This window comes from Protopterus annectens, chromosome 5.part0 (assembly GCF_019279795.1).
Source record: "Protopterus annectens isolate FY-2018-M chromosome 5.part0, PAN1.0, whole genome shotgun sequence".
Classification (NCBI taxonomy): domain Eukaryota; kingdom Metazoa; phylum Chordata; order Ceratodontiformes; family Protopteridae; genus Protopterus; species Protopterus annectens.
The window spans coordinates 1648377474-1648403657 of NC_056735.1; the positions used below are offsets into that span (position 1 = coordinate 1648377474).

The 26184-nt window shown below is 38.2% G+C and overlaps 1 protein-coding gene across 2 annotated transcripts in view; it reads right to left on the reverse strand.

Annotated features, from left to right (window-relative positions):
• Nucleotides 1–26184, reverse strand: part of KCNJ6 (potassium inwardly rectifying channel subfamily J member 6) — a 644361-nt gene that overhangs the window by 379841 nt on the left and 238336 nt on the right. The window contains exon 2 of one of the 2 annotated variants that reach the window (XM_044071438.1): nucleotides 23655–23818. The exons of the other annotated variant lie outside the window; for it this stretch is intronic. The gene's annotated coding sequence lies outside the window, so the exon portion shown is untranslated. The remainder of the gene's footprint in view (nucleotides 1–23654; nucleotides 23819–26184) is intronic. 2 annotated transcript variants of the gene reach the window in all.

Sequence of the window (26184 nt, forward strand, 5' to 3'; positions counted from 1 at the left end):
AAAGGCCATTATTTCCCTTACAATGCCAACCTTGAAGGACATTATTATATAGATAGGCTACCAGTTAAATTGTTTAGTATTTGCCTTTTTGTCTTAGTATATACATTTTGTTTTATAGTTTTGATGTAAAATAGTCCTTCTGCATAATGTTTCAAACTTATTGTAGCACATATAATTGTTGTTGGAGAAAGTAGTTTTCATCCAAAATATGCTATGTAAGTATTTAAAATTCACACACACATTCATACACACCCAGTAACCATTTGAAATGTCTCGGCTCACTACAGTGAGTCCTGAGACACAGTGACTGAATGGCCAGAAAAACAGACTTACATATATTAAGTCTAAGATGACCATTTCTTGGGATATTTCCTTTTCTCTGAGGTATGGTGATCTCAGTGTTAGGGTGTGTGTGTGTATATATATATATATATATATATATATATATGGTCATGTGAGGCCCCAACATCAGGAGTTTGAAGGAGAAAAGCTATATTCGAGAGTCACTCTTGTCTTGTCGGTCTTTGTTTTTCAGAATGTTGGAGCTCATCATTTGGAATGCTGACATTTCAATAACGAGCCCGCCCACCCACACGCACATATGTAGATTTATATATGCAGTGGAACAGACAAATAGACTGACACGACACTCATCCACAAAGAAGCACATACACGCTCACACACATACACACATACAGTATGTCCTAGCAATTACAGCTACTTTCATGACTGAATACACTTCGGATATCTCACTGTGATCAAATGAATAAAAACATTAATACACTGCAAAGCACTGCAACCTCCCACCATGACTTTCAATTGTCTGTAACTTTGTTCTCTCCTCAAAAATGTTTGATTTTTGTTGCTAAACCACTTAAGATTACTGACAGTCAATGAAGTCAGACATTAGTTTCATAGTTTTATTGTTCAGGACATGCATGTTGATGGGAAACCTCTTGTTCTCTTTTCTTAAGTGAATTAAGGTTATATTTATATTTAGGAAATGTGCCTAGTTTCAGGTCTTTTGCCCTCATTTGCTAGTTTTATTTATGATTCTCGAGCAAAGAAATTGGCAGGTATGTACTTGGCTTTCTCTCCCTCTGTTTTTCTCACTTACTCAGTCATCTTGTCTGCCTATTTCAGATACAGAAACACACATATGCACAGGCACTTACCACACATGCTTCCATACCTTACTTTTTAAATTAATTTTATGTTTGTTAAACAGCAAAGGTGCATGTAGTGACTGTACAAAAATAGCATCTGTCTGATTTTTTTCAGTCAGTACTTCATGGCAGCTTAATATGCTGCTATGAAGTGGTGGACATTTTTTTTAAATGAGTTATATCCGTACATTAATTTTCTTTTGGAAAACATTCATTTCCAACATGGTGACAAAGTATGTTTAGTCCATTATCTAAAACTTATTAAACAATGATTTTGAGTTACATAATGTATTGTTTTAAGTCATTCACTGATCTGTTTGTCATGTGATCTGATTAAACTATTCATCTATCTGTCATGTCACCTGACTTTATTGTTCTATTTAAGATGTGGTTATATGTGTATTATTTGCTCTGAAGAAATCTTGTTGATTCTGTGGAGACAAACGTGCTCAACTTTTATTAAAATAAATCATCCAATAGATGATTCAATACTTTGTTGTGGTGTGATTTTCTGCTTATTCTGCAGCTGTATTGTGATACCTTGAAAATAATTTGTAAAGTCCCCTGTTTTACATCCTCAGCTTGTACATTTAATCATCTTCTATAGATAGTGATAAAACTGGATGCATTTCTTGCTGTTATTTTACAAATAATCTATATTTAATCAATTATGTCTTTTCTTTTTCCTGCAGGTGATAAATCAATAAGCATCTTGACTTTTTCCATACTTTTGTTACTGCCTTTATGTATCACCTGGTGACTTTCAGGCCACCAGTTATGATTGGCAGGAAGTCACCGGCACCCTGATCATTTGTTGCCAATATCCTTAATCCCAGTTTATATTTTATTATTTGTATTTTGTGTGTTAGTGTGAAGAAGCAGTGTTAAACTAAAGCAAATCAAATTTTCATTCTTTCTTACTTTCTTTTTCTTTCTTTCTTTCTTTCCTCTTTCTCTGTTTTGGCTCATAAAACCTGTAATTGAAATCCTGCATCAAGTAAAATATATAATATGTATAGAATATATAAAAAAAGTATAATACACTGAGTATCTGTAAACTGTTGAACATGAAAATAAATATATTTCTGAAATGTGCTTAAATTTGTATTGCGTAGATACATCACTTTATTTGGACCCTCCCCTCACCCTTCTCAAGCTAAAATACACTTAGACCAGAGAAGCCATCTCCATTTTTATAGGTGAAGAAGAATGATTGCCTTGCACTCTCTTATATAAAGAGAAAATAACTGCCTGTTAAGTGACTGCCTTACCTCTAGACCATGCACAGTGCAGTGTATTCTTGAAACAGAACTCAAACTGGATTCAGTTTTGGCTGTAGAAATGTACATCTACTCTTTTGACTTTTATGTTAAAAGCTGATGGAAATGCAGTAAGTAGGCTTGTACTGGCAATGATAACTGTCTTTGGTGCCCATGAAAACTGGAAACAGATTAGTAGTGGCTAAGAATGTACAGTATGCAGCAAATCAACTCAGTCCATACTAAGATGACCTCAGAATGAAGCTGATGAAAGAATGAACAGCTTGAGGTGCAAAAAGAGCAAGAATAGAGAGAAAGTGACGACTGCAGAGGGAAAAGGAATAAAAACAGAGAGAGAGAGAGCAAAACCACAAAGGGGGGAAAAAGCATCAACAGGAAACTGAAAAAAGAGTGGGAAATACTAACCCTTTATCGAAGGCACATGAGTAGTGGAGATAGAAAATTGAGCCCTAGATGCCAAGGTCAATACTAAGTTGTTTCCTCCTTCAGTTTAAAGAGGAGAGTAACTTTGACAGTTTTATTTGGGCATTTGAATGTCTGTGTGTGTAATGCACTTCAAATTGACTAGGTGCAATGGGTGAGATTTTGATTTCCTTTGTTCAAGTGTAAGGCAATTCATTCTGTGCCAAAAATAACAGATTCTGATTACATGGACTATTGCAAGTGAAAAATGTTATTTTGAATGCTTTATACTTACTCCTGAAGCTTGCTGAAAATGTTTAGAGAAAACAGGCAAAATGCAGGGGACAGTGTTAGTAATTTAATTGCAGAAATAAGTGGTTACTTTAAGAGACTGGTGAGTGAATAGCAATACACAACTTTTAAAATGTTAGGACTCTTTGCATTAAGGAAGCATGTACCCAGTATCCTGCCTGAGGGCATGACAATCTGGTTAACGGATAGGGGTGTAACACTGCTGAGGAAATGGGTAAAACATACGACTTCTAACTAGTAAGCAGGCACAACTGCAGAAGAAAAGGCTACTCAGACCCACATGTGGGTATAACTAAACCAATGGAGGACATTCTAAGCTGCCCCAGTGTATTTCACAGACAAGGGGGGGGGGGCTCAAGTACTCATCAATATTTTAGAGTAAAATATTTCCAGTGCAATCAAATGGGTCAGACATGCAGGCAATCATATGGGAAAGGTAGCAGAGAGGAGGCTCCATCACTGACCACACTTTTAACAGAAGCAGTGAGCATTTATTATACACTGTTCTGGGCAATCACCCCCCCCCCCATATCATTTTATGTCAGTATATGATTTGAAGATCATATCATCACCCTCAGATTGGTGGCCATGGTATGGATTAAGAGACTGCAACCCAAGTGAGTTAGTTTAAAATTCAGACTGACAAAATCACAGTGAAAATATGCATTTATTGAAAAACAGACATATGTTCCACACAGACCTATTGATTTAAGCAAGATTCCATAAAGTGTGAGACTGAGAACATGATCAGGATGGTAAAGGCACTGTGCTATTGTATGGGAGGTATTGGATATCTCCTTTATCACTATTACGATAATTCTGTAATGCACAATTGCTATATCACATGACACTACTGAAATAGGGCTGCACCTGTTATAACCCAGACAATGTAATCCTGGCCTGGGGTACTTCTCTCACTTGTTTGGCTTCTGCTGCACACCTACAATAAACTGCAGTACTAGCTGAGTTAAGTACAAACTTGCAGTGTTAAAGGTTGTACTGCATTTCATTTTTCTGTCTATTTAATTGTTTCATTGAATATTGTGACTGTGTCTCTCTGTAGTTATTTATTTTTCTATTTAATTGTTTCATAGAATACTGGGATCTCTCTCTGTCTCTGCAGTTAGTGGGAGCTATTGTTTTTCACTTCATTGATATTCAGTGTTAAACTTTTAGCCTAGAGGGTTTCTCTGTATTTATAAGTGAGTCACATATCTTTGAATTTATTACTACTCGATACCTGAGTTGTTTGGCTTCTGCTGCATACCTGCAATTAACTGCAGTACTAGCTGAATTAAGTACAAACTTGCAGTGTTAAAGATTGTACTGTATTTTATTTTTCTGATTTTAGTGCATTTCATTTTTCTGTCCATTTAATTGATTCATTGAATATTGTGTCTGTGTCTCACTGTATTTATTTATTTTTCTATTAATTGTTTCATAGAATACTGTGGTCTCTTTCTGTCTCTGCAGTTAGTGGGAGCTATTGTGTTTCACTTCATTGATATTCAGTGGTAAACTCTTAGCCTAGACGGTTTCTCTGCATTTATAAGTGAGTCACATATCTTTGAATTTATTACTGCTCAATACCTGAGTTGTTTTGTTTCTGCTACATACCTACAATCAACTGTGTTACTAGCTGAGTTAAGTACATAATTGCAGTGTTAAAGGTTGTACTGCATTTCATTTTTCTGTCTATTTAATTGTTTCATTGAATACTGTATCTGTGTCTCTCTGTAGTTATTTTTCTATTTAATTGTTTCATAGAATACTATGGTCTCTCTCTGTCTCTGCAGTTAGTGGGAGCTATTGTGTTTCACTTCATTGATATTCAGTGGTAAACTCTTAGCCTAGACGGTTTCTCTGCATTTATAAGTGAGTCACATATCTTTGAATTTATTACTGCTCAATACCTGAGTTGTTTGGTTTCTGCTACATACCTACAATCAACTGTGTTACTAGCTGAGTTAAGTACATAATTGCAGTGTTAAAGGTTGTACTGCATTTCATTTTTCTGTCTATTTAATTGTTTCATTGAATATTGTGTCTGTGCCTCTCTGTAGTTATATTTCTATTTAATTGTTTCATAGAATACTGTGATCTCTCACTGCAGTTAGTGGGGGCTATTGTGTTTCACTTCATTGATATTCAGTGTTATACTCTTAGCCTAGAGGGTTTCTCTCTATTTATAGGTTCATAGATTGATAGGTAAGTACTAGGCTATCTTCCCGAGGGCATCTTTAAGCCTAGCCAGAATGTGTTGGCTGTCCCTGCCCCCCCTTAGATTAGTTCCCTGCGCATCGGTCCAGCAGAGCCATTAGTTCCCTGTGCCTCTGTGCAGCAGAGACACTGCAGTAATCCCCGGGGTAAATTTTCTGTTTCCCATCTACTCGTCAAGGTTTCTCTTGAAGAGTGTTAGTGAGGAGCTAAGCCTATTGTAGATTGGAATCCTATTCCAAAAGTATGGGGAGTCTCGGGGACAGTAATCTATCCCTCCAGCACATTCTATGTATTGTTGTGGTGAGATTTAGATCCCTAGAGCATGTGGCTCTTGGGAATTTTTTTTTTTTTTAGGTGGAGCATGTCCATCAATTCTGGGTTGGACATGGCCTTGTATGTCAGGCTGGAGAGTCAATTATGGCCCCCAGTTTGCAGTCATCTGCAAACTTGGTCTGCCATAGTCCTCCTGTACTTGCCTGTACCTCTAAAAAGTATATACTGAACAGGAAGGGTCCCAGGACTGAGCCCTGGGGGACGCCACTTGTAACTGGTTTAGAGACGGACCTAGAGCCTGCAACTCTCACCGTGTGGGTTCTATCCATGAGCCAAATGGCAACTCATCTCGTGATGTAGGGTTTTATGATCAGGCTGGTGAGCTTGTCTATAATACCAGAATGGGAAATGGTGTTGAAAGCCTTTGCAAGGTCTAGGTAGGCTGTGTGGACCTCCTTTCCCTCATCTAAAGCCTTGGTAACTGTCTCAAAGAAGTCCACCAGGTTTAGGAGGCATGATCTGCCCTTAACAAAGCCAAACTGAGTAGGGTCCAATAGTTGAAGGTTCCCAATGTCTCTGTTAATGAATTCCATGATGATGCACTCCATAGCCTTGCAGACCAGGCTAGTCAGGCTTATAAGGTGATAGTTCCCTAGGTCCATTAAGTGAGTCACATATTTTTGAATTTATTACTGCTCAATACCTGAGTTGTTTGGCTTCTGCTACATACCGTCTATCAACTGCATTACTAGCTGAGTTAAGTACAAACTTGCAGTGTTAAAGATTGTACTGCATTTCATTTTTCTGTCTATTTAATTGTTTCATTGAATATTGTGTCTGTGTCCCTCTGTAGTTACTTATTTTTCTATTTAATTGTTTCATAGAATACTGTGGTCTCTCTCTGTCTCTGCAGTTAGTGGGGGCTATTGTGTTTGACTTCATTGATATTCATTGTTAAATTCTTAGCCTAGAGGGTTTCTCTGTATTTATAAGTGAGACACATATCTTTGAATTTATTACTGCTCAATGCCTGAGTTGTTTAGCTTGTGCTACATACCTGCAATCAACTGCATTGCTAGCTGAGTTAGGTACAAACTTGCAGTGTTAAAGATTGTACCGCATTTCATTTTTCTGTCTATTTAATTGTTTCATTGAATGCTGTGTCTGTGTCTCTTTGTAGTTATTTATTTTTCTATTTAACTGTTTCACAGAATACTGTGGTCTCTTTCTGTCTCTGCAGTTAGTGGGGGCTATTGTGTTTCACTTCATTGATATTCAGTGTTAAACTCTTATCCTAGAGGGTTTCTCTGTATTTATAAGTGAGTGACATATCTTTGAATTTTTTTACTGATCAATACCTGAGTTGTTTGGCTTCTGCTACATATCCACAATCAACTGCATTACTAGCTGAGTTAAGTATAAACCTGCAGTGTTAAAGATTGTACTACATTTCACTTTTCTGTCTATTTAATTGTTTCACTGAATATTGTGTCTATGTCTCTCGGTAGTTATTTATTTTTCTATTTAATTGTTTCATAGAATACTGTGGTCTATCCCTGTCTCTGCAGTTAGTGGGGGTATCGTGTTTAACTTCATTGATATTTAGTGTAAAACTCTTAGCCTAGAGGGCTTCTCTGTATTTATAAGTGAATCACATATCTTTGACTTTATTACTGCTCAATACCCAAGTTGTTTGGCTTCTGCTACATACCTACAATCAAATGCATTAGTAGCTGAATTAAGTACAGACTTGCAGTGTTAAAGACTGTACTGCATTTCATTTTTTTGTCTAATTATTTCATTGAATATTGTGTATGTGTCTCTCTGTAGTTTATTATTTTTATATTTAATTGTTTCATAGAATACTGTGGTCTCTTTCTATCTCTGCAGTTAGTGGAGGCTATTGTGTTTCACTTCATTGATATTTAGTGTTATACTTTTAGCCTAGAGGGTTTCTCTGTATTTATAAGTGAGTCACATATCTTTGAATTTATTACAGCTGAATACCTGAGTTCTTTGGCTTCTGCTACATACCTGCAATCAACTGCATTACTAGCTGAGTTAAGTACAAACTTGCAGTGTTAAAGATTGTACTGAATTTCATTTTTCTGTCTAACTGTTTCATTGATTATTGTGTCTGTGTCTCTCTGTAGTTATTTATTTTTCTATTTAATTGTTTCATAGAATACTGTGGTCTCTTTCTGTCTCTGCAGTTAGTGGGGGCTATTGTGTTTCACTTCATTGATATTCAGTGGTAAACTCTTAGCCTAGAGGGTTTCTATGTATTTATAAGTGAGTCACATATCTTTGAATTTATTACTGCTCAATACCTGAGTTGTTTGCTTCTGCTACATACCTACAATCAACTGCATTACTAGCTGAGTTAAGTGCAAACTTGCAGTGTTAAAGATTGCACTGCATTTCATTTTTTTGTCCATTTAATTGCTTCATGGAATATTGTGTCTGTGTCTCTCTGTAGTTATTTTTCTATTTATTTGTTTCTTAGAATACTGTGGTCTCTCTCTGTCTCTGTAGTTAGTGGGGGCTATTATGTTTCACTTTATTGATATTCAGTGTTAAACTCTTAGCCTAGAGTGTTTCTCTGTATTTATAACTGAGTCACATATCTTTGAAATTTTTACTACTCAATACCGTAGATTTTTTGGCTTCTGCTACATATTTACAATCAACTGCATTACTAGCTGAGTTAAGTAGAAACTTGCAGTGTTAAAGATTGTACTGTATTTCATTTTTCTGCCTATTTAATTGTTTCACTGAATATTTTGTCTATGTCTCTCTATATTTATTTATTTTTATATTTAATTGTTTCATAGAATACTGTGGTCTTGCTCTGTCTCTGCAGTTAGTCAGAGCTATTGTGCTTCCCTTCACTGATATTCAGTGTTAAACTCTTAGTATAGAAATTTTTTTGTATTTATAAGTGAATCACATATATTTGAATTTATTACTGCTCAATACCAGAGTTGTTTGTCTTCTGCTACATACCTACAATCTACTGCATTACTTACTAAGTTAAGTACAAAATTGCAGTGTTAAAGATTGTACTGCATTTCATTTCTCTATTTATTTTTTCATAGGTTCATAGGTTCATAGGTTGGTACTAGGCTATTGGCCCTAAGGCCTATGCAAGCCTAGCCATAACAATTCCCTGGATATTTCTTCCCAAAATATTTACTTTTCTGGGCCCCTGTCTAGCAGGGTGACTGACATGATCCCCAGCGTGAATTTCCTGTCTCCCATCCAATCATCAAGGTTCCTTTTGAAGAAGGCCAATGAGGCGCTCTGCTTGACATGTATGGGCAGTCTATTCCAGAGTATGGGGAGTCTCTGCGTCAGGAACCTATCCCTCCAGCATGTTTTGTTCATTGTGATGATAAGGTTTAGATCCCTGGAGCGTGTGGCTCTGAGGGATTGGGATTTCTTTAAGTCAAGCATGTCCCACAGCTCAGGGTTTGACATGGCCTTGTATGTTAAGCAGAGATCGCCTCTGAGTAGACGATATGCCAAAGAGTATAGCTGGAGTTTTTTTAGATGGTCAGCATATGGCATCTACTTTAGGGCTGTGATTCTTTTAGTGAGGTATTTCTGTGGCCTTTCCAGCTGTTACAGATGTCTTGTGAGGTACATACCAAACGGGGCATTATACTCTATAATGGGTCTAATGAGGGATGAGTACAGTGGGACAATGACCTCCTTTTCTCTGGATGAAAAGCCTTTAATGATGAGGTGTGCCACATAGAAGGATTTCCTGACTGTTGTGGCGATGTGGTTATCGAAAGTGAGACCACTGTCCACCTGTGTCCCTAAGTCTCTAATCACACTTTCGATGTTTAGTGTCCTGCCACCTATGTGGTAATTCATGGGTACATGTTTTTTTCCAAAACAGATAACTATACATTTCTTGGCATTAAGCTTGAGCCCATGGCTCTGGCACCAGGCATCTGTTTCTGTAAGGCCCTTTTGTAGAATATCCACATCATCTGGGGATTCAATAATGGCTTCCAGTTTGCAGTCATATGCAAACTTTGTTAACCAGAGTCCCTTAGTGTTGGCCTGTACTTAAGAGAAGTAGATGCCAAACAAAAGTGGTCCCAGGACTGAACCCTGAGGTACTCCACTTGTCACTTGTCTGGAGCTGGATTTGGAGTCGGCTACTTTCACAGTCGGGGTTCTGTCAGTAAGCCAATTGGCAACCCATTGAGTGATGTAGGGATTTATGCCAAGCCTAGTAAGTTTATCTATGATTCCAGAGTGGATAATGGTGTTGAAGGCCTTGGTGAGCTCCAGATAGGCTGTGTGGACCACCTTACCCTCATCCACAGCTCTGGAGACTGATTCAAAGAAGTCAATCAAATTCAGGAGACAAGATCGGCCCTTCACAAACCCAAACTGGGTGGGGGTCCAGTGTTTGAAGGTTGCCAATGTCTTTGTTTATAATTTCCATGATAATGCGTTCCATGCCCTTGCAGATCAGGCTTGTCAGACTGATGGGATGGTAGTTCCCAGGATCCAAGGTGGATCCTCCCTTGTGGAGTGGGATAACTGTAGCTGTGTGCCACTCAGTGGGCATGAAGCCTAAGGTGAGGCTATGATTAAACATGACACTTAGGTGAGGTGCCAGTTCATTTTGTAGTTCATGTAGTACACAGCCTGGGATGTCATCTTGTCCCATGGATGCTGTATTCTTAGCTTTGGAGAATGCAGTTTCTACCTGTGTGGCCATGATTATTGGAATTTGGCAATCTTTTGGTATTGAGATGGGCCCTTTAGGGGGTGAGAAGGGGGTGAAGTTGGCACTAAATCGATCTGCCAGGATATTGATTCAATTTGATATATTTTTCCATTGAATATTGTGTCTGTGCCTCTCTGTATTTATTTTTTTTCTATTAATTGTTTCATAGAATACTGTGGTCTCTCTCCGTCTCTGCAGTTAGTGGGAGTTGATTGATAATCAGTGTTAAACTCTTAGCCTAAAGGGTTTATATGTATTCATAAGTGAGTCACATATCTTTGAATTTATTACTGCTCAATACCTGAGTTGTTTGGCTTCTGCTACATACCTACAATCAACTGTATTACTAGCTAAGTTAAGTACAAACTTGCAGTCTTAAAGATTGTACTGCATTTTTTTTGTCTATTTAATTGTTTCATTGATTATTGTGCCTGTATCTATCTGTAGTTATTTATTTTTCTATTTAATTGTTTCATATAATACTGCGGCCTCTCTCTCTCTCTGTCTCTGCAGTTAGTGGGGGCTATTGGGTTTCACATCATTGATATTCAGTGTTAAACTCTTAGCCTAGAGAGTTTCTCTGTATTTATAAGTGAGTCACATATCTTTGAATTTATCACTGCTCAATGCCTGAGTTATTTGGCTTCTGCTACATACCTGCAGTCAACTGCATTACTAGCTGAGTTAAGTACAAACTTGCAGTGTTAAAGATTGCACTGCATTTCATTTTTCTTTCTATTTAATTGTTTCATTGAATACTGTGTCTGTGTCTCTTTGTAGTTATTTTTCTGTTTAATTGTTTCATAGAATACTGTGGTCTCTCTCTGTCTCTGCAGTTAGTGGGAGCGATTGTGTTTCACTTCAGTGATAGTCAGTGTTACCCTCTTAGCCTAGAGGGTTTCTCTGCATTTATAAGTGAGTCACATATGTTTGAATTTATTACTGCTCAATACCTTAGTAGTTTGGCTTCTGCTACATACCTACAATCAACTGCATTACTATCTGAGTTAAGTACAAACTTGCAGTGTTAACAATTTTACTGCATTTCATTTTTCTATTTAATTGTTTCATTAATTATTGTGTCTTTGTCTCTCTGTAGTTATTTATTTTTCTATTTAATTGTTTCATAGAATATTGTAGTCTCTCTCTGTCTCTACAGTTAGTGGCAACTATTGTGTTTCACTTCATTGATATTTAGTGTTAAACTCTTAGCCTAGAGGGTTTCTCTGCATTTATAAGTGAGTCACATATCTTTGAATTTATTACTGCTCAATACCTAAGTTGTTTAGCTTCTGCTACATACCTACAATCAACATTAACTGCATTACTAGCTGAGTTAAGTACAAAATTGCACTGTTAAAGATTGTACTGAATTTCATTGAGCATTGTGTCTGTGTCTCGCTGTAGTTATTTTTCTATTTAATTGTTTCATAGGTCTCTGGTCTCTCTCTCTGTCTCTGCAGTTAGTTTCCCGCCCACCCTGTTTTTGTTTTGGTATTAATCTTAATGGCTTTGAAATTGCTTGCCCCTCTTCTAAATATTTGTTTGAACACTCCTCCTGCGTCTATCTCCTTTGCTCACTCAACCGAGTACAGCGAGATCATATTTTGACTTCAGACACTCCTACCAGTCCCATCTGTTCAGCTCTATCTGAGCTCTATTCCAGTCTAGTGTCACTAGCTTATCAGTGGGATTGGTAATCACTAGGTAGCCTATCTACCACAAGAGTGGTTTCTGGCCCATAAATTGTAGTTTATTGGCCGTTTGGCAGTTTTTCCATCTCTTTCAACTTAGTGGTTTAAAAGCCCACATTTGCACTTGTTTTCCATCTTTTCTGCAACTAGTCTAGTCCAGATAAAGATTTGCTATATCCAGGACTGTTTGTAAGCTTCTGCACCCCCCCAAGCCTTTCTGTGTTGGAGGGAAGCCTTCTAGCTTATCAGTGGGAGTGATAAGCACTAGGTAGCCTATCTACCACAAAATCCAGGTATAGATTCTTAGTTTTAGCACTTGAATTTGCTTATTCATGCTCAGCACTTGCTTAGAACTTGTTGTTAGCACTAAATAAGCTACAAATTACTACAGCACTCAACCTTCCTCTTTACCTAGAGGAAAACAGTTTTTGTACTTACTTTCCTCACTTGCTTAGAGAAAAAATAGCTCTTATACTCACTTTCCTCACTTGTCTAGAGGAAAGCAGTTTTTTATTCAGGCATGTCCAAGGGTCAGCTCCCAGTGTTCTCTCCAGTCTATCTGATGAATCTGGGCATCTTGGGGCAATGTAGCAATTGCCTCATGTACACAGACAACCCTCTCCTCCTACCACCCAACACCACAAACTGTGAGAGATGCACTTATCTAGCCAAACTGGAGGTAAAGATCTCTCCAACCAAGACTGAACTTGACAGTCAAGATGAGAAGGTAAACACTTGCACCACAATACACTCATCACATAGTCTCACTAAACCCACACCACCAAAATCCACACATAGAAACACAAAAACATTCACGGAGGCTCTCAATAATAATCTGCTCAAGCAACAGTTACCTCCAAAGCAGAAATGCAAGCAACCTCCGCACCCCAACACAACCCAAATGACACATAGCCCACAGACTCAGTGTCACTCAACCACAGCCCATAAGGCAAAACAACGTACCCAACACACTAGTCATAGGTGACTCTATAGTCAGGCACACATGTCCCACCCACCAGGCTAAACAAGGAGAAGGTTACTCTCAGCTGCCTGTCGGGTGCCAGGATCTGCCACATAACCCACGCACTCAGGTCACTCCACAGCAAGTACAAATATGAGACTGTCATTGTCCATGTTGGTGTGAATGACCTGAGACATACCACCCTGGACTACATGAAAAGAGACATGGAAGAGCTCTCCGATCTTGTAGCCCAAGCAGGTATGACCCTAGCCCTGAGTAGCATCCTGCCATCACCCAGAATCATACCGCAGTACAAGGACAAAATGATTGACTTCAACAATTGGCTAAGATTCTGGTGTCCTTCTAAGGGGATCCAGTATCTGTCTGCCTGGGAAAACATGGTTGACAGACCATGATGCTTTGCCAGAGATGGCCTGCATCTGTCACTCCTGGGATTCCAGATACTGGCTATTGCTCTTGCTGCCCCTATAGTGCCTTTTTTAGACAAGGTTCAAATGACAAATTCACCACTGTAACAGGAACAGGCAAGCAGAAACTGATGGTAATGCTACTCAATGCTAGAAGTCTAAATCTCAAAATGCACTCCGTCGAGGCACTCCTTAAAATGGAGACCATCAATATCTGTGCAGTGATTGAGACCTGGTTCAAGGCTCCAGAGAGAACCCCTGCATTACCAGGCTACAACTCATACAACACTTTTCAGCCACCTAACCTGGACAGGAATACCAAAGGTGGAGGTGTGTCCATATTCATTAAGGATATTCACACCTCCAGGCTAATTGCTCAGCATAATGCATCTGAGGTTATCCAAATGCAACTAACTCTGGGCAAAACTGCAATCCAAATTGTAGCTTGATACAGATCCCCCACCATGCCCTAGGATTTCCACCCATCTTTTCTTGATATACTGGAAAATATTAGGGTTCAACCAAACACCCTAAAATGGGTGATTTCAACTACCCAACCATTAACTGGGAAAACTACTCATGTACCAACTCCTTCGCTCAATGCTTTCTGGAATTCATAAATTCCAATGCCCTGGATCAACTTATCCACACCCCATCAGGGGCAACAATATCCTAGACCTAGTCATTACCAACATGAGTGACTGGTGTTCCACACCTGAAGTCAACTCCTCGTTGGTCAGATCCAACCATAAGCTAATCACTCTAGATATCCACATCCTGCCCCCACCCCCCATTAAATAAATCACAGTAAAAAAATTCTCCATAGCTAACTTCATGCTTCTTAAGACAGAAGTGATGAACTTCATGACACCCATGCAGATGGACAATACAGTTATGACTGCTGAATCCTACACAGATGTACTCAATAAGCACTTACACGAATGCATGGATTGTGCTATCCCAAACAGAACCAAGACGCTATCCTCCAAAAAGGGAAGCCAATCTGGTGGTCCCCTGCCATTAACAAACTCTACAACAGAAGGAAGAAACTGTTGCAAAAGAGAATAAAATCTCATGAGTGGAGGAGTTCCCTGGTCAGCCTAAGTAAGAATCTGAGATCCCTTATAAGATCCTCCAAAGCTAGCTACAAAAACAAAATCACCACTGATTCTAGGGACAACCACAAAGCATTCTATAGCTATGTCAAGAATCTCAATGGCAACACCCAGATCTGCTCTGAGTTACAGCACATGGCATGGAAATTACAGAACCAACTGATATTGACAGCATCCTGGCAGACAGGTTCAGTGCTAACTTTACCCCCCTCTCACCCTCTAAAGGGCCCATATCTATACTGGAAGAATGCAGAGCCCCTATAATCAGAACTATGCAGGTAAAAGCTGCACTCTCTAAAGCCAAAAACACAGCATCCATGGGACCGGACAACATCCCAGGCTGCGTTTTACACAAACTTCAGAACAAAATGGCTCCCCACATAAGAACCATGTTCAATCATAGTCTCACATCAGGCTTTGTACCCACTGAATGGTGCACAGCGACAGTTATCCCACTCCATAAAGGGGGAGCCACCACTGATCCTGGGAACTATTGCCCTATTAGCCTGACAAGCCTAGTCTGTAAGGCCATGGAACATATCATGATGGAACTCATAAACAAAGACACTGGTAACCTCCAAACTCTGGACCCCACCCAGTTCAGGTTTGTGAAAGGCAGATCATGTCTGCTGAATCTCATTGACTTCTTTGAGGCAGTCACCAAAGCTGTAGACGAGGGTAAGGTGGTTCACACAGCCTATCTTGACCTTGCCAAGGCTTTCGACACCATCCCCCATTCTGGAATTATAGCTAAACTCACTAAACTAAGTATAAATCTCTATGTCACAAGATGGGTTGCCAATTGGCTCACTGACAGAACCCATACTGTAAAAGTTGCAGACTCCAAATTTGACTTCAAACCAGTGACAAGTGGAGTACCACAGGGTTCAGTCCTGGGACCTCTCCTGTTTGGTTATCTACTTCTCTGAAGTACAGGCTATCATAGAAGGCCTTTGGCTAAAGAAGTTTGCAGATGACTGCAAACTAGGAGTCATAGCTGAGTCCCCAAATGATGTGGATATTCTACAGAAGGGCCTCACTGAGGCAGATGCCTGGTGTCAGAGCCATGGCCTCAAGCTCAATGCCAAAAAGTGCATTGTCATCCCCTTTGGTAAAAACTCTGTACCCATTAACTACCACATAGGTGGCAGTCTACTTAATGCCAAATGTGTGATAAAAGACCTGGGGACCCAGGTGGACAGTAGTCTCTCCTTTGATAATCACATCACCACGGTAGTCAGGAAATCCTTCTACATGGCACACCTCATCACAAAAGGGTTCTCATCTAGGAAAAAAGAGGTCATTGTTCCTCTCTACTCGACACTCATTAGACCCATTATAGAGTACAACACCCCTTTTGGAATGTACCTCACAAGACATCCACAGCAGCTGAAAAGGCCACAGAAGTACCTCACAAAGAGGATTACTGGCCTCAAACAGATGCCCTACACTGACAGTCTCAAAAAACTCCAGCTTTATTCCATATCATATCACCTACTCCGAGGTGATCTCTGGCTAACATATAAAGCTATGTCAAACCCAGAGCTGTTGGACATGCTACACCCAAAGAAATCCCAATCCCTCCAAGCTACGTGCTCTAGGGACCTAAACCTTGTCACCACAATAAACAGGACATGCTGGAGGGATAGATTCCTGTCCCAGAGACTTCCCGTACTCTGGAACAAGCTACCCATCTATGTCAAGCAACATTCCTCAATAGCACTCTTCAAAAAAATCTTGATATGTGGATGGGGAATAGGAAATATATCCCAGGGATCACTTCTGTGGCTCTGCTCAACAGGGGCACAGGAAAGTAACTTTCTTGGGTGGTGTAAACCAGGGAACCTTGTTGGCTAGGCTTACTTAGGCCCTTGAGCCAATAGCCTAGTACCTAAAGATGAACATATGAACCTATAAAGATGGTAGTTTCTTAACATATGAAGGTACCTCATACCCTGGGAATAAATGTGAAATGTCTTATCCAGCAGGCTGACTAAGGGTTACTGCCTCAAGCCTGCATCTTTGTTAAGCAGTGTGCTCCTCCTGTGGCACTTATGGGTTTTTAATTGATTTTGTTCTGTTGTTGTCATGTGACATTGCAATGGGTTCACATGCCCTCTGATGAATATACTTTCTCAAAAATAATTAATTTTCTCCCATTCCATGGCTGAACTGTGGTTATCAAGGCCATTATCTGAATCTGTGTCAGTAGTGACACTGACAGATGTTGTCTTACTTCAGAAGTGGGCCTTCCATATCCAATGAATTTTGAAGTATTCTAGGTCCATGATTTTAGCTACATCCTTTCTACTATTGTGGGTAATCTTTGACATACAACTTTCTGAAATGTGCCCAGTTGTTTATTAAAGTCACTTCTCAGCTGTAGCATTAAAAAAGTATGTTGCTTGTTCATCTCTAACACATAAAACAAGAATGCTTGGGGTTTTATTCTGATGCTTTAATACATACAAACACAGGATGGATAGCAGAATCATTAAATATGAACAAACTAGTTAAGAAATAGAGCTTACATACATACATGCTTACATCTTAACAGCTAACTACAAAATTGCAGTCAGGCTCGCATGCGCTCAGTATTTATACACTTGCGCAAACCCTTGGATAGCTTCTTAGAGGTATATACACATATGCTGATCTACATCCTCCCTCTTAAAAAGTTGCCCTTTATGCAAAACAATGTTAGAACTAGACATGCATTACTATATACATTGGAAACAAAACTCAATGTTCATGTCCAAGTTGCTTCATATCTGCTACAGTGTTTAGAGATTCAACCATGTCTCGTAACATAACAGCTGGGACAAAATTTAACAACAGGGACAGTTTGTGTAGCACACCTCATATCAGGAACTTCTGGATCTGTCATAGGAACAGGAATGTCTTCTGGAACTTCGTCTGGAATTGGAACACTGCACAACTCACTCTGAGATAAAGAGTCTTTCTCACAAGCTATCTGCTTTGGTATAGGCTCGGACAATGTTTCTGATTCTGCCTAAAAGTTGCTCCTTCTGTTTCTATAATGTACGATCTTGGATTTGGACCAATATTCTTCAAGACACCAATCTGATCATAACCTTTGGATGTTTGCATCCTTATCACTTCTCCCTCTTGTAATGTATTGAGCTGTTTGTTGGTCTTGTCATAGTAGGACTTCTGGGATAGACGCTTCTTCAACAGATTGGCTTTTACTGATCTGTTGTTTTTGACACATAGAACCAACAATTGACTGATTGGTAATGTGGTTCTGGTTTGTCTTGACAGAAGTCTCTGAGCAGGTGAACCAAGATGTTTATCATGAGGAATATTTCTAAGATTCAAGGCATTCAGGAAAACCACTATTATATCATTTTGACTTCTCAAGTAACTGCTTTAAACTTTGCAGTGCACGTTCTGCCAAACCATTTGCCTGTGGGTACTCTGGACTACTTGTAACATGAGTAAAGTCTCATTCTTCAGCAAATCCTTTGAACTGTTGGCTTGTAAACTGCATGCCATTATCAGAAATAAATTTGTGTGGACTTCCATGCACAGCAAAATGACGTTTCATCTTAGTACTGACAGTACTGGATACTAGGTTTGGAAGTAAGTCAATCTTGAACCAATTGGAGTAAGAGTCTACTAACACCAAATAATGTTGACCATTCCACTCAAAGATATTGGTGGCTACTATCGACCAAGGTAGTTCCAGAATTTGGTTAAGCTGAAGTGGTTCCTTTTGGTGATGTGGCTTTGTACAATTACACACACTGAGCAAGAAGAAAGTACTCTCTCAATGTCTTGTGACATAGAAGGCCAAAATACTAGTCTCTCGCCCTTCTTTTGGTATATTTGGTTCCTGGGTACCCACGATGCAAGATAGTAATGTATTCAGGTTGCAAGGACTTTGGAGCAATTACTTTCAGGCCTTTCATTATGATACCTTTGTCAGACAAAATCTAATCTCTGTATGGAAAATAAGGTTGCACTTCTTGAGGTAAACTAAATTGCTTTGATGGCCATCTGTGACTGATAAAGTGGTTGAGCTTTTGTAAATCTGTATCTGTGGCTGTGCGATCTTTCAGCTCATCATGACATGTGGATGAAAATTTTCTGACTTCCCTACCTTCAAAATCAAGACTCTCATTCTCGTGCTGTTCTGTGGTGTTTCTGGACAATCTGGATAATATATCAGCAAGATAAAGAAAGTTTGCCTTTCTTGTAGACAAGATTGAAATTATACTTTTGCAATCTCAGCATCATATGTTGCAGTCTGGCTGTAGCTAAATGCTTTGGTTTTCTCAAGATTGTGACTAAAGGTTGGTGGTCTGTTTCGAACTGGATGGGTCCACCATAAACATAATCATGAAACTTTGAACATGCAATCACAATTGGGAAAGCTCTTTCTCAATCTGGGCATACTGCATCTCAGTTTGGGTAAGTATTCTCGATGCATAGGCAACAGGTTAATCCTCTTGCAGAATGACTACTCTAAGACCAAATTTTAAAGCATCACAGGAGAGTGTAACTGGTTTGTGAACATCATAGTACCTGAGAGTTGGTGGACTTATAATTCTCTGTTTCAGGACATCAAATGCTGTTTGGTGTTGCTCTAAGCAAGACCAGGATACATCTTTACATGTTAGCTCCCTGAGTGGTGCTGAAAGTTGGCTCAAGTCTGGAATGAACTTGACTAGGTAGTTGACCATGCAAAGAAAACGCTGCAGTGCTTGAACATTGTCTGGAGCTGGCATCTCGAGAATGGCTGTTTCCTTGAAGTCTGTACTCATAAATAAATGACCAACATAAGTAACTTCATGTAGCCAGAATTTGCATTTGTGTAGATTGAAGCTTTCTGAGGTTTCTGTCATGTTCCAGTTCATCACGACCTCGTACTAATATGTCATCTACTATGATAGCATGAGGATATCCAAAAAAAATTTGCTCCATTGCACACTGGAAGACTTCACTTGCAGAATTTATCTCAAATGGCATTCTCAAAAATCTGTACCTGCCAAATGGAGCACTGAAAATAGTGAGCAATGAGGATTTTTTTGTCAAGCTGAATTTGCCAAAATGAGCTCACTGCATCTAAGACAGAAAAAAGAGCATTTGGCATCAAGGCTGCGACTATGAACCTATGAACCTATGTGCGTATTGGATGATGAGGTCTTTTTAGCATTTTGTTCAAATCTCATAGGTCAACACATATTCTGATGTCATCTGAGCTTTTCTTATGAGCTATCACCATGGAAGATACCCATTTATCTGGAGGTTCGACTGGACAAATCACACCTTGACGCACCATTTTGTCTAACTTGGCCTTGACTCTGTCCTGCATGGCTATTAGAACTTTACGTGCTGGCCTGATAACTGGAATAACCTCGGAGTCTAAGTTCATGGAGTACACAACTGGCAATTTGCCTAGTTTGTTTTGGAAAAGATCAGCATAGGTAGAAAAAAATGTTTTGGGCAAAATTAGAGTAGTGGTCTTTTAAGCTAACATGGTGGACTTCTTTATTAAATGAAAGCAGTTCCATTTTCAAACTGTCTCTGAGCCCTAATGATGACTGGATGTGCCTCTTGACCACATAAAATAATAAGTCGTAGTTTTTTCCGCTTTGCTGGAAGTAGCATGAAAGCACTACTGAGCCTTGGTTTGAATCTCTTCACCTCCATAAGCAACAAGTTTTGCACACCTTGCCAAATCAAGCTTTTCACCTTTACATACTCTAGCAAATGTTTCTGCAGACATAACATTGCTCTTGTAACCTGTATCTTCCTTGAGCTCTGTGGGTTTGCCATTTATCCAAATGGTACAAAATACTTCATTCTCTGCCTTTAAATCTACTGCATTGATTGTTTTATGAAGCACTGACACACCATCAACATAAAGAGTAGAACTGCCACTGTCTAACTGATCAACTTGTTTCTTAAAATGTTCCCTTTTAATAAAATAATGTGGTCCTTTTTGTTTACAAAATCTTTTGAAATTATTTTATTTTTTGCATTGGTGGCATTGTTGACCAGTAGCTAAGCATTTTTCCATTTTAGGTCCATGATTACCACAATTATGACAGTTGGCAATGAAACTAGGTTGGGGCCCATGCTTTAAATTTGCTGTCACACTCTTATGCTTCACTGAGACTGTGCAAACTCTGGAATTTGGTAGAAAGTTTTGGCGTTTACCAGTGAGTGCTGCAGGGGTTACAGTTGCCATATGCCTGGGTCTGTTTCTTTTAATAATGTGCTGCATACTATCAACATGAGCTTTATTACTGTGCCTTCTAGAGCTGTTCTCATTTGTAAGCATATTTGTGTGCTTTTCTATGAGCTTGTATATCTGACAAATCTCAATTGCCTTATTCAAAGTTAAATCACTGTCACAAAGCAAAATCATTCTCATAGCATCATCTTTTATGCCGCACACAAGTCTGTCCCTTATCAACTCATCCTTTAAGTCACCAAATCTGCACGTTTTAGCTTTATTTCTCAGGTCAGTTATTTATGCTGCAAAAGTTTCACCAGCCTTTTCATCCCTTGTGTAAAATAAGTACCTTCCCATTATAACATTTGTCTGGGGGTTACACATTTCTCTAAATTTACATTTTAAGCACTCTGGGTCCACCCTTGACTCAGCCGGTACAACAATATAACATTTTTCTCTCTCTCCAGTATAGATAGCAGGTGTATACACAAATGAGCATTCCCTTTCTACGGCTTCTGACCTAGCTAAATTAAGCAGAATAAATGCCTTTGTATAGCCATCTTTATCAGAAAATGCAGCCTGTATGAAAATGTTAAACTCTTGCTCAAACATTCTCCAGTTCTCGGTAATCTTACTGTCAAACAGAAGTGCATTGTGTTTCCGAAATCCATCTGCCATGCCTACAAAGTATACACAAACACACTGAAAATATGGCCTTTGTAATTATGTATGAACAAATTGTGCTGTGAGCATGTAACAACATTCAAATGCACAATAAACTCTTCAAAATACTTTACTTTTCAAAATATGCTCTGTAATGGCTGTACCTTGCAAAAAAGCCCTATAATGGCTGTACTTTGTGAAATAACTTTACTGTAACACTGCACAGACATGCAAACACTTTATACACTTCTGATAACTCAGATATCTTTGCTTAATATGAAAATACATATGCTGTGCGAAAATGTGGTTGTTTCCCCTTATTTGATTTGTTTTATGCAATTCCGGCTTTATTTCAAACATATTCCATAGTAATTTGAATATTTTTATCAATATCATACATATCACTTTATGCAAAAAGTATTTAGAACATTCTGTATGCCTTGTTTCATATTATGCGAAAAGAAATAGTGCTGAGCAAGTTTTAATACCAGAAATTTGTTTCTGACCTGTTTTGCAAAGCATGCACACTTTTAGGAATGATCCACTCCTGTATATTCTACCAGCATCTAAACAAGTGCCTTAAGTCATTTTAGCCAAGCCATTTCTGACCTCATGCCTCTTTGGTATGCTTCTACAGACTTCATGGCCTTTTAGCTATGCTGGTTCTGGCACCATGTCCTTTCGACATCCCACTTCTGACACCATGTTGCTCGTTCATCTCTAGCACATAAAACAAGAAGGCTTGGGGTTTTGTTCTGATGCTTTAATACATACAAACAAACCAGGATGGATAGCAGCATCATTAATTATGAACAAACTAGTTAACAAACAGAGCTTACATACATAAATTCTTACATCTCAACAGCTAATTGCAAAATGGCAGTCAGGCTCCCACGTTATCAGTATTTTTCACTTTTGCAAGCCCTTGGATAGCTTCTTAAAGTTATATACACATATATTGATCTACAAGGTATAATGATTCTTCAGCTTTGATTGTTTTAGAATTGATCCTAGATGGAGTTCTGGTAAGGTTTCAAGTTACATTTTGAAATGGTAACTGGGTAATCGAATCCTCTCCTGAACTTTTGTAAAATAATTTGTAGAACATTTCTGTTCAACTAGTCTGTTTACTTTGCATTCCATTACATATTTTCATTTTAGTGCAGTTTAGTGTACTTGTTTTCTTTTTAATTGCACAATTCTTCTACAGTATCATATATTGTCTAAACATACTTATTCATTGTAACGTTTGCCATTATATCAACATTTTTGTTTTCTGCTACATTGTGTATTGTGTGATTCTCTAGATCTGTCTTGAAAAAGGTATATCCCTGGTAAACCAGGTAGGACTACAAGGTTAACAAATAGGTACATAAGTGAAATCAGTATTAGTCTCAAGTGGAAAAAAGATAGGTAGTCTGGTAATCTGCATATCTACTCGCCACTGGGGGTACATTAAGAGCTTTGCTGTTGGTGTTGATGGGTGAGTGGGAGCTTCTGAGATTATAGTTTGGGCCAAAAGTCAGGACACAATGAGATAAGAGAGTAGCAGTACAGACAGCTGGATATGCAGAGAATCTGGAGAGCTGTACAATATAATGAAAAACTATAAAGAACTAAAAGGTGACCCAAATATAGTACATTCAGAAAACATGTAATGTGTCATAGAGTGTGACAAATTAGAGAGGAATACAAGCGAATACTTACTAAGAATAAGGAAACACTGGCAGAAGGAAATAATGAATGAAAGAAAGAAAGGAAGAAAGAAATGTAAGAGAGTTTAGGCAGTATGAGCATTACACCATGCTGTAGGAAGCTATTTAATATGGCCATACTGAAAGGGAAATGAGACAAATATTGAAGACATTTAAAATGAGCTAAGTGCTGCCTTTCAGCTGAAATGTTGGTATATTCTGTTGCTTATTATAGCATACCATATTATGACTTAGCAACATAATGATGAGGTACAGGTACTTGTAGTGTCTTCATGTTTGATTCATCAGTGAGGAGTTTTGAAACATTCAGAAATACTGTGTTAGCAATGACATAAAAAATAGATGTCTTTTCAGGACCAAAATGCTCAGAAGCAACTTGGTACTACTACACAATTTATCAAGATATTCTTTAAATTTAGATGTGAAAACTTTATTTCCAAATATGCAACATAAAATATGACCACTACCTGCTTATTTGGAGGACTACTGACCAATCATCAACGTTATAACTCCGTGATGTAGGTGATTCAGCATCCTTCATGCATAAAGTCATCAGAATCAGATACATTCAGTTGTTTATGACTTCAGCCATTTCTGACTTCTGGAGACTCACTTTGATGATGTGTTTGACCTAAACAGATGGGAAACAAATCCATTATTGGTAGACAGGAATACTGTTGTGAAAGTATGCAGTACTTACTAACATTCTTAAAGACGTAAGTAAACAACTGGTGATACTTAAAGGACACTTCATTAATTAGCATTATTACTGTGTTATCTCCACTTTATTTTATTTTTTTCTTTGATTGAGAATAATCATATTATTAGCATGACAAATGTATAGTGAGCGTCAGGCACTGTTGGAACCAGGCTTTCATGCTTACAGAATTTTGTATCACCACAGATGCAGCTCATGATTAGGTAAGTTTTGTCATTTGTGTATTTTCTATTCATATTTCTTTCACTCCAGTGTACATATGCCACTTAGATAGATGCTTCTAAAGTTATCACTGGCAATATGCAGGGCACTGATTCTTATTACACTGAGCCTTTATTTGCAAGGTGAGTTTGGCACATTGAAAGTCATCAGGGTGAGCTGGCTGATTTTTAAAGTGCCTTTTTTAGCTAGAAGTGGCATTTTCAGCTACAAAATAATGTAACCTGCAAGTTATTGTATGGAGCTGTTATAAATTAGTTCAACATAAATGATCTCATAGTTTTAATACTGTATGTCATATGAATTACATACTCCTATTTTTTTTAATAAACAGTAATTAGTGTGCCTGTTTACTATTAGTTTATCTGAAAAGTCTGAAGTTATTCTTGAAATGTTTAACTGGTTAATGGAGAAGGAATTAAATAAACTTAATTGTGACTTAAAGAGAGCAGTATAATTATTGATGAAATATACTCACACTTTTGATTTTGTATGAGAATAGTAGAAAATGATTCATCTATTAGTTCACCAGGTCAAACCACAAACACAAGCACCTTTTTTCTGGAGTGATCTGAGAGTACTGGATGGTTAAGTGACTGCCTTGGAATTGTGCAGTAGGCAACTGGAGAATGATAGCATCAAACTCAGGATTATAGGATAACACTTCTTAGTATTCATAGCCTTAATTCCCAGGGATACAGCATAAGGCCTGTCTCATGTGGATGCAAATCCCATTCCCCACAAAACTCCAAAGTCTGCTCATCAAACCTTAACTATTTTGAGGAGTTTTTAATCTTGGCTTATCATATTATTTCTATAATTATTTATTATTTTTAGCAATTTAGTGAAATCTTGAATTATATTAACAAGCTTTAAATTGGCCAGATGAATTTATTGCAGCAATTTAGATGAAAGTTGTTTTATAAATTAAAATTGTTCTTGTTTTGTTATTAGCTTATGCTGTCAGGGTTTTGGTCTATAAGACTGATGTAAGATCTCTGGAAACGAATCCCATAATTTAAAGCTATTATTTAATAGAAGCAAATAACTAATCAGCTCATAAAACTAAATACCATGCCATATCTATTGAAGAGATTGAAAATATTTATTTTATTTTATTTTACATTTGTTTACCGGCGAGGTCCGACTGGGTTTTTGGCCCATTTTCAGCAGAGGCCTGGGGAGAAAAGCTCCACAATAATTGGTAACAAATCAGTTATTTTACACAGTTTACAAAAATACAAAATGCAAGTAAACAAATCAGTCATTTTACACAGTTTACAAAAATAAAAAATACAAATTTTGGCAAAAATAATGTTAGCCATTTAAGACAGTGATAAAACATTGCAAGTTCTTTGTGTACAGATAGATACATGGAAGGATTGGCAGAGAAACAGTAAGTATATTCTGGATTATGGTGGTTAGAGGAAAGGAAATATTTTTGAGTTACGATGTGAACAGAAAAGGAGGTGGTATGGGAAGATTAGTAGGGGACTGTACAGCAGAGTTGTTTGAAGATGGTATAAGGGAGTTAGTAGGGTGATATAAAAGCAGAGTTGTTTATAAGTCGAATGGTGGCTGAACTTTGGTTGTGGAAGATTAGTTGAAGGCAAGTAGAAAGGAAGAAGATTTTACCCTGGCTTGGTACAGGAGCAAATACAGTTATTATTTAGGTGTTTTTTCTGCATTAGCTTGAATTTTTATGGGTTGGGCATGTTGAGTATTTATTGAGGCATTATATGCCAGGATTTTGCTATTTTATTGGAGTATAAGGCATCACCATGGCTGTTATTGAATGTGTTTATGTTTAGTAGTAGTTTTTGGGAGGATCTTAGAGTTTGGTAGTTGGTATGAGGTTTGATAAGATTGCCATGGGCTGGACAGTTGTCAGGATTATGTAAGATACAATGTGCTAGGGAAAGTTGGTTGAGGATAAGGAGATTAGGGAGTTCTAGCCATTTAAGGTAGAGTAGTGTTGAACAGTGATATGAACTGACAGGCTGGTTGGTGGCAGATCTGGCTATTCTGTTATAGCATGCCTTTAGTTTATTTATGTCTGA